General features: G+C 47.2%; 1 pseudogene; it reads left to right on the top strand.

Moving 5' to 3' along the window:
- The first annotated feature begins 2,102 nt into the window (after positions 1 to 2,102).
- Positions 2,103 to 11,050, top strand: LOC129654147 (pregnancy-associated glycoprotein 2-like; annotated as a pseudogene).
- Positions 11,051 to 11,645: the final 595 nt, after the last annotated feature.

The following is an 11,645-nucleotide window of genomic DNA, read 5'->3' on the forward strand; positions in this document are numbered from 1 at the left end:
ACATCATGACATGATCTCAAGGCAGCTCCCAAGGCCCAGACAAGTTCCTCACATACAGCAGGTGGAACAGGCATGAATTTGAGTCCAAAACACCTGATTAGTTTTGCTGCTGCTGCTGCTGCTAAGTCGCTTCAGTCGTGTCCGACTCTGTGCAACCCCATAGACGGCAGCCCACCAGGCTCCCCCGTCCCCGAGATTCACCAGGCAAGAACACTGGAGTGGGTTCCATTTCCTTCTCCAATGGATGAAAATGAAAAGTGAAAGTGAAGTCGTTCAGTCATGTCCGACTCTTAGTGACGCCATGGACTGTAGCCTGCCAGGCTCCTCCGTCCATGGGATTTTCCAGGCAAGAGTACTGGAGTGGGTTGCCATTGCCTCTCCCACTACACATTATTCCTCACCACATGACACTACCCGGATGGAGTCACTAGACACCAATGTCACTGACTTCCAACACATCCTACAAAGAATTCAGGGTGGAGGTCAGGAATGCAGCACTCTGTGCTCTGGAGAAACTGACAGAACAAGCCTTCAAAGAAATATTTTCAACGGATTTTATGAACCCTACTTCTTGCTTCTTCTCATATCTAGAAAAGCACTAAAATCGTTAATCTAGACATCTATTCTTCATAACAAACACTAAACCTCTGCCAAAATGTGTGCTTGACTGCTTACCCACTTCAACAGATCACATAGCCACTGACCTCCCCCACACACGCACCTCCTCAGCAAAGTTCCTCAGAGCTACATGAGAGGTTGTCTCCCAGGCTATCGTGCTTGTTTGTCCCAAATAGAACTTAACTCCCAACTCACACATTGTTTGTTTTTTCACTTGACAACTTTTTATAAAATGCATATAGCATTTACCATGAATAGAAGCACCCTACACATATTAACTCATGGTGTACTTAGGTTATTATCCCCTGTTTAAAATTGGGGAACATGAAGAGCAGATAGGGTAAGTAACTTGCCCAAGGACACACAGGTAGTAAATTAAAATCTCCAAACATCACACATATCCCTGCTTGCAGTTTGAATAACAATGATGTCAGTGGCAATGATGATGATTTTGAACTGTGGCATTGGAGAAGACTCTTGAGAGTCCCTTGGACTGCAAGGAGATCCAACCAGTCCATCCTAAAGGAAATCAGTCCTGAATATTCGTTGGAAGGACTGAAGCTGAAGCTGAAGCTCCAATACTTTGGCCACCTGATGGGAAGAACTGACTCATTGGAAAGACCCTGATGCTGGGAAAGATTGAAGGCAGGAGAAGAAGAGGATGACAGAGGATAAGATGGTTGGATGACATCACTAACTCGATGGACCCAAGTTTGAGCAAGCTCCAGGAGTTGGTGATGGACAGAGAAGCCTGGCGTTGTGCAGTCTATGGGGTCTCAAAGAGTCGGACGTGGCTGAGTGACTGAACTGACTGAACTGAATCTAGACCCCAGCCTCCGTATATGTTTGTTGGATGATATAAAGTATTTGTGAATGCCAACATCACATTACTTCCAATACTGAAACCATGCAGTTGTAATAATGCTCCAGGCTAGAACTTTGACACAGACTGGCATCAAAGGTGCCCCTCATCTGTGCCAGTGCCTCACTACCTAAAGCCACTTGTAAGTCATTGCGCTGCCCCAAAATTCTTCACTTTGCCATATAACCTCTTCCTCTCTTGCAATCTCCTCTCCAAATAAGGACAGTAATGCACATCTCATCTCATGAAGCTGCTATGAAGACCACATCAGATCACAAATGTCTAGCACAGCCCATATAATTAATTTTTATCAAAATCTTAGTATTCTTTTTTGTCTCCAGATGGCAAGAGTCTCTACATTCCTAGTTAGTCTATGCAGCTCAATTTGGTTTTTCAGTCCAGCACGTAGGAAGTGATTACAGTGAAAACCCTTGTATTCTGAGAATGTTCCAAGCCCATAATTTACAGACACTGAGGGAGTTAAAGATTTTATCAAGGGTTTTTTTTCTTATCATATAGAGACTCTTCCAACAGGTTAGAGTATATAAAACTAGGTGATCATCACCACCACTGCCTGTTTAGAACCTGCTCTTTTCTGAGTGCTTGGACCCAAGAGGGAAACATGAAATTGCTTGGGATCCTTGGGCTGTTGGCCCTCTCAGAGTGCATAGTCATGTAAGTACAGGGATCATATGTGGCATCATCTCTCTTCCTTGGATTTTTCTTGTCTTCCTCTTCCACTCATCAGGGTTAGAAGGGAATGAAATCAATCCCTGACAGTCCTTCTTGTTTCTTTTCTGTTTATTTTTTCCTGGCAATCTTAAAGTTCAATTCTCACTTATTGATGAGTACCTTTCTATGGGCACCGTGGGGCCCAAGGGCTTTAGGGTAAGCCTTCAGGGTTTAACAACTAGGGGGATTCAGTCACATCATGACCTAGATGAAAATGGCACTTCTTGGAATTGTTCAGTGGACAACCTGTGCAACTGTAGGTGTGGTCCTGCGTAATAGCATTTCTCTTGCATTTGCTTCTCAGTCTTCTCTCTGCTTTCTCTCTACTTGTGAATGTATGTGTCTGTTTCTTCATCACCGTATCTCTCTCTTTTATCTCTCCATCTCTTTGGATGTCTCTGTGCATGCAGAACTCTGCGTTTTTTTTTCTTTTCTTTTATTCTTTTCTATTTTGATTCTTCCTTCCTTCTTTAGCCTCTTAACTTCCTTAATTTGTTCTCCATCTCCTGGCGTCTCCTCTCAACCCACTCTTCTGCTTGAACCCTGGAGGAAGGAAGATCAGCAAGATTATTCCTAAGCTGTTTTACTTTCAACAAGCGGTGTGATCACAGTCAAGTCACAAACTCCCTGCATTTCAGATTTCTAGCCTGTGAAAAGAGGATAATGATCCCTCTTCTGCCTCCCTCTCAAGAGATTTTTTTGAGAAAGATACATTGGGATGGCCACAACAATGCTAATGACTGTCACTGTTGAGACATCCTATATATCAAGTACATTATATCCATCTATATAATAGATATATCTATCATACAATTTCAGTTACTACAGAAAACATTCTATATGGGGGGTGCGGATTATTACATTCTACCTTTTTACCAATGAGGAAACTGAGACTCCTACTGGTCATATGCCTTACCCAAGATTACATGACAGAACTTGTATTCAGACCTAGGTCTTTGCCATGGTATTTCCATGGCATCTTGATAATAACACGACACTCACAAAAAATGCTTGGAAAATACACAGTGTCATTACAACGCCAGGTATGACAGTTATACTCTAACATGGACATCTGACTGCTGCCTCCTCTTTGTTTTCTCTTCATTGCTCTGTGAAAGAATCCCACTAATGAAGATGAGCACTATGCAAAAAACTCTCAAGGGAAAAAACTTGATTAACAGTTTCCTGGAAGAACACGCTTACAGCCTGTCCCAGAATTCTGCTAATGACCAGAAATTCTCTACACATCCCCTGAGGAACTTAAAGGATGTGAGTATATTGGGAGGATGGTGCTCCCCAGCACCCCTGGTGCTCTGGCCTAGCACTGGGGCTCATCTGGAGGTACCAGGTAGGATGTTGGGGTTGGGGCTCCTGCAGGAGGCAGAAACACTGTGGGAACAGGGACCCCATTCCCAGAGGAGAAGGCATTCTCATCCTCAACTCTTGGTCTGTGGTGACTGGGCCCAGCAATGACCAGGTGACCATTAAACCCCCAGTTCTGTGCTAAAGATATTAGTTTAAGTAGATTTTTCTTTCTGAATGAAGCAAGCCATTGAGTTACAGATGAAGGCTCAATCATGGCTGATCAGAAGATCAATCAAGTGTGAAACCCTAGGAAGAGGATGTTCAGCTTCCATGGATCCAAGAAGGACAGCAGTAAAAAGTTACTGAGCCATCATGGCATGTGATGCCATAAAAATCTAACACTATAGTTACTGTTACTGATTTGAAAAAGAGGTATCATCTCTTCTTCAAGAATGCACAAGAGAGAGGCAAAGAGTAAACACACATCAAATGAAAGGGTCACCTGCATGCTGTTGATTGGACATGGTCTGAGATTAGAGTGAGTGGTCTGGGGTGACCTAGGAGGGTCATCTGGAGAAGGAGGTGTTCATACTGGATACAAAGAAGAGACTGGAGAGCTCCTAAAGTGAAGGCTCCAGTCTGAGCAGAGGCTGTGATGTGGGGTGTTTGGAACATGATAACATGATGTCAGGAGACAAGGAACACCCAGAGGGTAGGAGTGTCTGAGAATCGGGGGTGGACACTGCAGCCAGGCCTGCCCTAACCTTCCCTGCTTGGTCCCTGTAGATGTTCTACTTTGGAAACATCAGCATTGGAACACCCCCTAAAGAGTTCAGCGTCCTCTTTGACACCGGCTCCTCTGACCTCTGGGTGTCCTCTGTCTTCTGCCATGATCCAGGCTGTAGTGAGCACCATTTTCCTCCCCTTGCCCTTCTTGTACTCCCCCTTTCACTTCCTTCTTGGTTCTTAGCACATGACAGACCCTCATCTTTTGTGTCTGCAGGTAAACACAGCCTCTTCAACCCTCATGGGTCTACCACCTTCCAGATGACAGACCATCACACGCACTTTTGCAATGAGCTTGGGGACGTCACTGGGTTTTTTGGCCGTGACATTGTTTGGGTAAAGTGGAAACAGAAGCAGAGTCATGACTGGCCCTGGGAGCAACTGCTGCTTATAAAACAGATGCAAGGCTAGATGACAAGACCCATCCTCCCCAAAGTCCCTTAGATATTTGAGGCCCATTCCAAATAACCCTGTCCCTAGGGAGAGGCATCCTTGCTAACAGAATCTCTCAGAGTGGCTAACCCAGAGAGTGGCTTGGGGTGTGGACTTGCAGCTCCTTTGCCCTTGAGAAGCCCAAGGTTTATTTTGCTGGGAGCAGGGAGAGATGGGGGAAGATCATCACTTTTATCTTCTCAGAATGTGCCAGGCACTTTCATGGTAATAGTTATTTAACCCTGCAACAACACCATGCAGCAGGTACTTTTATTATTTTCATGATACAGGTAGGGGAACTAAGGTGCAGAAAGCAAGGGCCTTGCAAAGTTCACACATGTGGTAGGTGGTGGAGCTGGGCTGGTCAGTCAGGATTCAAGCATGTGTTGGATATTTGGGGAGAGGATAAAACTGATCTGGAGCCCCTAGGGGCAGCCGAGGGCTTCAGGTATCCAGGCAGAGAAAGCAGGTGGGCACACATATTGGAGGAGCCTGTTAGGGTTCTCACTCTAGGGGGCCTCTGAGAGTCAAATAAAAACTATGGCCCACTTCCACCAAAGTGCCTGAGTATTTTCCCTCTCTAGTTTGTTCTCTCTCACTTATACACATACACATACACCCACATCCCCCAAAGCCTGTTTTCCCAGCAGAGTTTTCATAAGAACCTAGCCAGCGACCTTGTATAATGGGCTTAAATCTTCCTGGGCAGATGCAGAATCCATGATGCATTGCAATGAATTCAGTCCATTTCTGTTATCAGATCGCAGTGATGCCAAAGAGAAGACTACCTTGCTCTCTACCCACTTTTTCCTCAGGTGGGAACCATTTGGTCTTGTCCTGAGTCTTGGTTACCCCACCTGTACCGAAGTCATGAGGCCAATTTGACTCACTCAGATGGTGTTTGCAGGACAAGCAGGTGTTGTTAAAATCCACATCCCCACACCAATGGAAACCGAGTTCCTGTCCCAGATTGGTCTAACTATCTGAGATCAACCCAAGGTACAGCCAGGCCTCAGTTCTTCTCTGCAGTGCTAATGGTATCTCCTCCCCAGCCCCACTTCACAATACTTTATGTGGGAACATTCTCCTCTCCCACAGATCGGAGACCTTGTCATCATGAACCAGACTTTTGCCCTGACCTACAGGCAGATTAGCAAGATCCTGCCATTTGTACCTTTTGAGGGAGTCCTGGGTTTGGGCTACCCCAGCCTCACCACCTCCAGGATCATCCCTGTCTTTGACAGCCTGATGCTACAAAAAGTCATTTCTGAGCCCGTGTTTGCCTTCTACTTGAACAAGTAAGTCTTAGCTGGACAAGCCCTCTCTTCAGATTAGTTTTAAGATACTTGCAGTTGCGTAAACAATTATAGACCACCTGATTCAGAGGTTTCCTGATAGTCTGGCCCAGGAGAACTATGTCCTTAGGGCCCCACCTATCCCCAACACTGGTTTTTTGTAAATAAAGTTTTATTGGAACAGAGCCGTGCTCATTGGCTCAAGGGCAGCAGCTTGGTCCAGGGAAGGGAAGAGGGAAGAGGGAGAGCAACGGAAGGTGTCAGGAAATGGGTTGGAGAAAAAGGCAACAGGATTTGCTGATAGATTTGATGTGGAAAAAGGAGAGGGATGGCAGGAATGTTTCCCCACTCATAACATTTCACCGGGAGCCCAGGGCTAGCTACAATTTGCAGGAATCAGTGAAAAATGAAAATGTGGGATCTGTGAGTGTGGGCCCCATGGATGGCACAGGTCACAGGTCAGTGAAGCCAACCCTGGGTGAGCCTGAACCCACGCCTTTAGCGCCCCCTGGCCTGAGCTCTTTCGAAGAATGATAATTTAGACAAGGGGAAGCTAGATCCCTCCTGCAGGGAGTCTTCTGATGATATCTTTGAGCAACCATGGCACTAGAGGGGACCAGGCTCTCTTCAGAAGGCTGGGTGGTCAAAGCCTGGCCAAGCTGCCCAGCCTCTAACCACTTCTGTGCCTCTGATCAGCCCATGACCAACCTTAGTCAGATTCTCAGTCCCTACATGTCTCAATTTTTGCGTCTGTAAAATGGGGACAGTAGTAGCGCCTCTGATGTGTGGATAAGCACAGTCATTGTGTGGATAATGCCAGTCATTGCCTGGCATTACTCTTCTCCAATGACACTCCCCCTTCTTTCTCCAGCAAGAAGAAGAATGGCAGCGTGGTGATGCTTGGTGGGGTGGACCATTCCTATTACAAGGGAGAACTCAACTGGGTACCAGTGTCCAAATCTCTCTACTGGCAGATAACTGTGGACCGGTAAGCCTCTCCGTCTAAGGGCCACCCCAAGTGATGTTACCACATGTACACACAGACTCAGGCAGACACACACAAATGCACGCACAGACACATAGTCACACACAGTTATTCTCCACCCACAGAGACACACATACAGACCCACACTGACACACACAGAAACACACACATAGGCACACATATATACATGCACAGGCACACGGATACACACACACAGAAACACAGACACATTCAGATGCACATGAGCAGACACAGAAATACAGATACACATACCACCCATAATTGCCCCAGGCCTCCTGACCAGGGCTCTGACCAGGGTCCTGAACAGGGTCCAGGTAGATGTGTGTAGCCCTGGGAGGGGTGTACCTACCATGTTGTGAGGTAGGGAGCATGGTTTGAGGACCCTAATGTGCAGTGAACAGAGGATGAAGGAGAATTTCACCAGCCTGAACAGGGTTGTGATAAGATGCCCGTAGCTATCTGAGACCGAGGGGATTCTCAGTACATAAAATTGTCAGTTTAGCCAAGGACTATACAGTCCATAGGGTCGCAAAGAGTTGGACACGACTGAGCGACTTTCACTTTCACTTTCATTTTCAGAAACAAAGTCCTGGACAAACTTGGGAAAACTAGTCTCTTTAGGGAGAAGCTACCTAGCTGTGGAGAGAGGTTGGCTGCCCTCCACAAGGGAGGTTGGCTCCCTTGTGTCTTTTATTTTGGCTGCATTTTCCAGAGTACAGGCTTTCTCTAGCTGTGGCGTATGGAGGCTTCCCTAGTTGCAGTGCGAGGGCTTCAGCTGTTGTGGACTGCTGGCTCTAAAGTGCCTGAGCTCGCTGTTTGCAGGCCTTGGGCTCAGCAGCTGCAGCACGCAGGCTCTTTTTGGGCTATTTGAGCTTAGTTGCCTGGTGGTATATGAGATCTTAGTTCCCCAACAACCCATGTCCCCTGCTTTGGAAGGGCAATTCCTAACCACTAGAATTAGTGGTTAGGGAAGTCCTTGTCTGCATTCTTGAGATCTAAAAGCAACTCACAGAAAGGAACAAACCACCTACCCACCCCCAACCCTGGGTACACAATGGGGCGGGAGCTGAGAGAATCAGGAAGCTGGGATTCAGGAGTGGCATGAGAACAAGTGGCAATAATGATGGGACTCTGGGTGATATCCTCAGAAAATAGCTTGGGTACCCTTTGGAGGTCCCCTGAGCTAACTCAGGCATTGCCTGGAAGGGCCCTCAGTGTCTGATTTGGGTAAAGGGGTGGTGCTGGAGACACTCACTCCCAGGACAGCCTGGTCTCCCCCACCACCAGTCTGAGCATCTGCTACCCGGGGGAACCTCTATCTTCAATGTGTGAGTTGACCCATTATTGGCCAGATACAGGTCTCTGTATCCAGTTGCAATTTTTCATTCATTTATTCCACAAATGCCAGGTTCTTGAGGTAGGCACTGAGGATACAATTTGACCTACATCTAGTAAGGCAAACATACATGAAACAACTTACATATATAGTGATTTACCACTTTGGTACGTGCTAGACATGAGGAAGAGTTCACAGAGACTGAGCAAGACCAGAGCCTGATCTAGTTCAGAGAGAAGACTTCCTTGAGAATGGGACAGTTAGGGTGGAACCTGGAAGATGAGGACAAATGAGCTATACAGAGGTGATGGGGATATTCTAGGAAGGGCACCAGCACAAGCCCACGACCTGAGGTAGGAAGAGCCTGGTGCATGCAGGAACTGAAAGGAAGTCAAAGAAGGTGATGTGAGCAGAGCAAAGGGAAACAGAGTCAGGGCCAGAGCTGAAGGACTGTTCTGGAGATAGTCAAAGAGGAGGCCTTCCTGGGGGAGGCTTCAGAGCGACCCTGGTGCCTGCTTTGTCCCACTGCCTCCCAGCATCTCTGTGAATAGGAAGGTAATTGGTTGTTCCAGTAGATGTCAGGCCATTCTGGGCACCGGGACTGCATTCGTGCATGGCCTGACAAGACTGATCACCAACATTCAGAGACTCGTCCGCGCCAGGCCTTACCATGGTTGCCAGGTGAAGGATCATGCCACAGGTTCACTCCAGGGCTGCCCACACAACAGGGATTTGCTGGGCTGACCCCTCTCCCTCTTTCTCTCACAGTACTTGATTTCATGTCACATCCATACTACAATCCCTCCTATCGTTTTCACCATCAATGGCATTGACTACCCAATGCACCCTGAAGACTACATCGTGACGGTGAGGGGCCAACCCTGGGGGCCGGTTCTCAAATCTGGGACTTGCAGGAACCCTTGGGCTGCTGCCGAGAGGACAGCGGCCTCTGCAGGCCCAGTTGCACCATTACAGATGCTGCTGAGCCCTGTGGTTGGGCCAATGCCTCCCTCAAAACCAACCACGTGAGAGTAAAGGGCAGTCTGGGACTCCCTCCTTCTGAAATAAATGTAGAGACACTAGCTGGCATGGTGGGAGTTACAGGAGAGGAGAACACTATGGGTCTCTGGCCTCACAGACCTTCAGTTCAACCAGAGACCTCAGATGCAGAAACATGGAAAGTCAGCTCTAGCAACCCCTGAAATAGACCCTGTGACAAGGTGGGTTGGCCAAGGGCAGTCCCAGTGTGCTGGCCCACCATAGTGTTTAGCACTAGTCTCCCTTCCTATCTCGAAAGTGTCCCGATTGGGGTGATAAATTACATGATTGCCTTAATCCTTGGCTGCAACTTCCCCTTGCTAAGCCCCAGGGCCTCCTCTGTGAGTTGGGGTACTGACCCCTCTGTGGGGAGGATGGATGCTAAGGTGAATAAAGGGTGCACAGTGACTGCTCAGCCCTGGTACAGGGTGGAGGCTTCACATAAGCTCCCTGCAGGAGTTCAGAGCAGGCTGATGGGCTCAAAGAAGGCTTTGAGGAAGAGAAGGAATTGCAGTAATTCTAAACCATCAGCCTCAGGGAGGAATGAGGAAGCCTGCTTGTGTTGAGACAGCTCTATACTGGATTCCATGCACCCCTAGGGGCTGTGCAAAGGTGGGACAGGGACAGATTAGGGGTGATGAAGCCTAGAGACTAGGGGAGCACCAGGATAAGTCACCCAACCCAGCCTGGAGTGGCCAAGGATAGTGATTGTAGGCTCAGGAAGGCTTCCTAGAAGGCCTGAGCACAGTCTTAAAAGAAAAGGGCTGTGGGGAAAGGGGAGAAGAAAAGGCGTTCTGTGCAGAGAAAACATCTAGCCGGTGTCAGAAGGAAAGAAGACAGAAGGAAAACAGCAGTGTAAGGGGAACCACAGACCATTCTTGTTCTTTAAAAAAAAAATTTAATGAAGTATAGTTGATTTACAATGATACGTTAGTTTTTGCCATACAGAGAAATGACTCAGTTTCACACACACATACACATATATGTGTGTATATATACACTTTTCCTATTCTTTCCCATGACAATTTATTATGAGATACTGAATACAGTTCCCTGTGTTATACAGTAGGACTTTATTGTTTATCCATCCTCACTTTATCAGTTTGCATCTGATAATCCCATACTCCCAATCCTCCCCTCTTCCACTCCCTTCCCTCAGGAAAATCACAGGTATTGACCCTTCTTAATCTTGGATGTACGCCCTCTTCTGCAGCTGTGGAGAAAGCCACTTGATTCTTACCAAGAAGGGAAATAAAACGGAGAACCTACCAGCTCTGCATATTGAGTGGGGCGGCATGTAAAGGCTCAAGCTGACTGGTGTGCATTTCTGTCTCCCTCAGAGTACTTGCAACCTCTGCTTCAGCGCTTTTCTAGGAGGCACAGAGAAAGTGACCAAATCAGAGACCTGGATACTGGGTGACGCCTTCCTGAGGCGGTATTTCTCGGTTTTCGATTGAGGAAACCACAGAATTGGCCTGGCTCCCACAGTGTAAATGCTGGGCTGCTACAGAAATCAATCAGGCCCACTCCAAGTACACACTCACTCACATGTAGGGCACTCCCTCCCAGGAATGCTGGGGAACTGTGTTTGTTGCTCTGCAAAACCCTATTCTCAGTAAAGAATAAAGGATTTTATCTCAGTGGTGTTGATATGAATGGTTGCCTCTCTTTGGGTCTGGGAGGTGTATCATAACCAGGCTGGATCTTGTCCCAGAGTTTTATATCTCTAGGACATTTAACCAGGAAGGAAAGAAGTTCAGAAAACATCAGTTTACCTTGGAGGTCTCTGATTGGTTTACCTCAGATCTTGTGTCCAGCCCTGGACCAACCATCCTGGTGAGGGCATAGGGTCTTGTGATTGGCTTTATACTGTCATTTGGCCCTGCCCCCACAGGCAATGTGATTTCCAGTTTACTCCAGAATCATGATGTTGAAATCATAGAGAAATGTCCACAAATGTAGTGGCTGGGGGATGTTCTAGACCATGGGAGAGTTTATGACTACCCCACCAACTCCACCACCTCCTCATTCAGAGGGATGTTAAAGGGTAATAAAAATAGATTCTCTTCCTTCCAACTTGGAGGCATATTGGCAGTGGCCTTCTGCTCTCGGGGGGCTCTGATTGAATAGTTTTGCACTGAGATGGTTCCCTTTTGTCCCCCATCCCAGTTGTCAGCTCTCTTCCACCCACATCCACTGTGTCCTTTCCAGCTCCATTTCCCATGTGGCAGGCCC

The sequence above is a fragment of the Bubalus kerabau genome, chromosome 5 (genome assembly GCF_029407905.1).
Source record: "Bubalus kerabau isolate K-KA32 ecotype Philippines breed swamp buffalo chromosome 5, PCC_UOA_SB_1v2, whole genome shotgun sequence".
NCBI classification, from domain to species: Eukaryota; Metazoa; Chordata; class Mammalia; order Artiodactyla; family Bovidae; genus Bubalus; species Bubalus kerabau.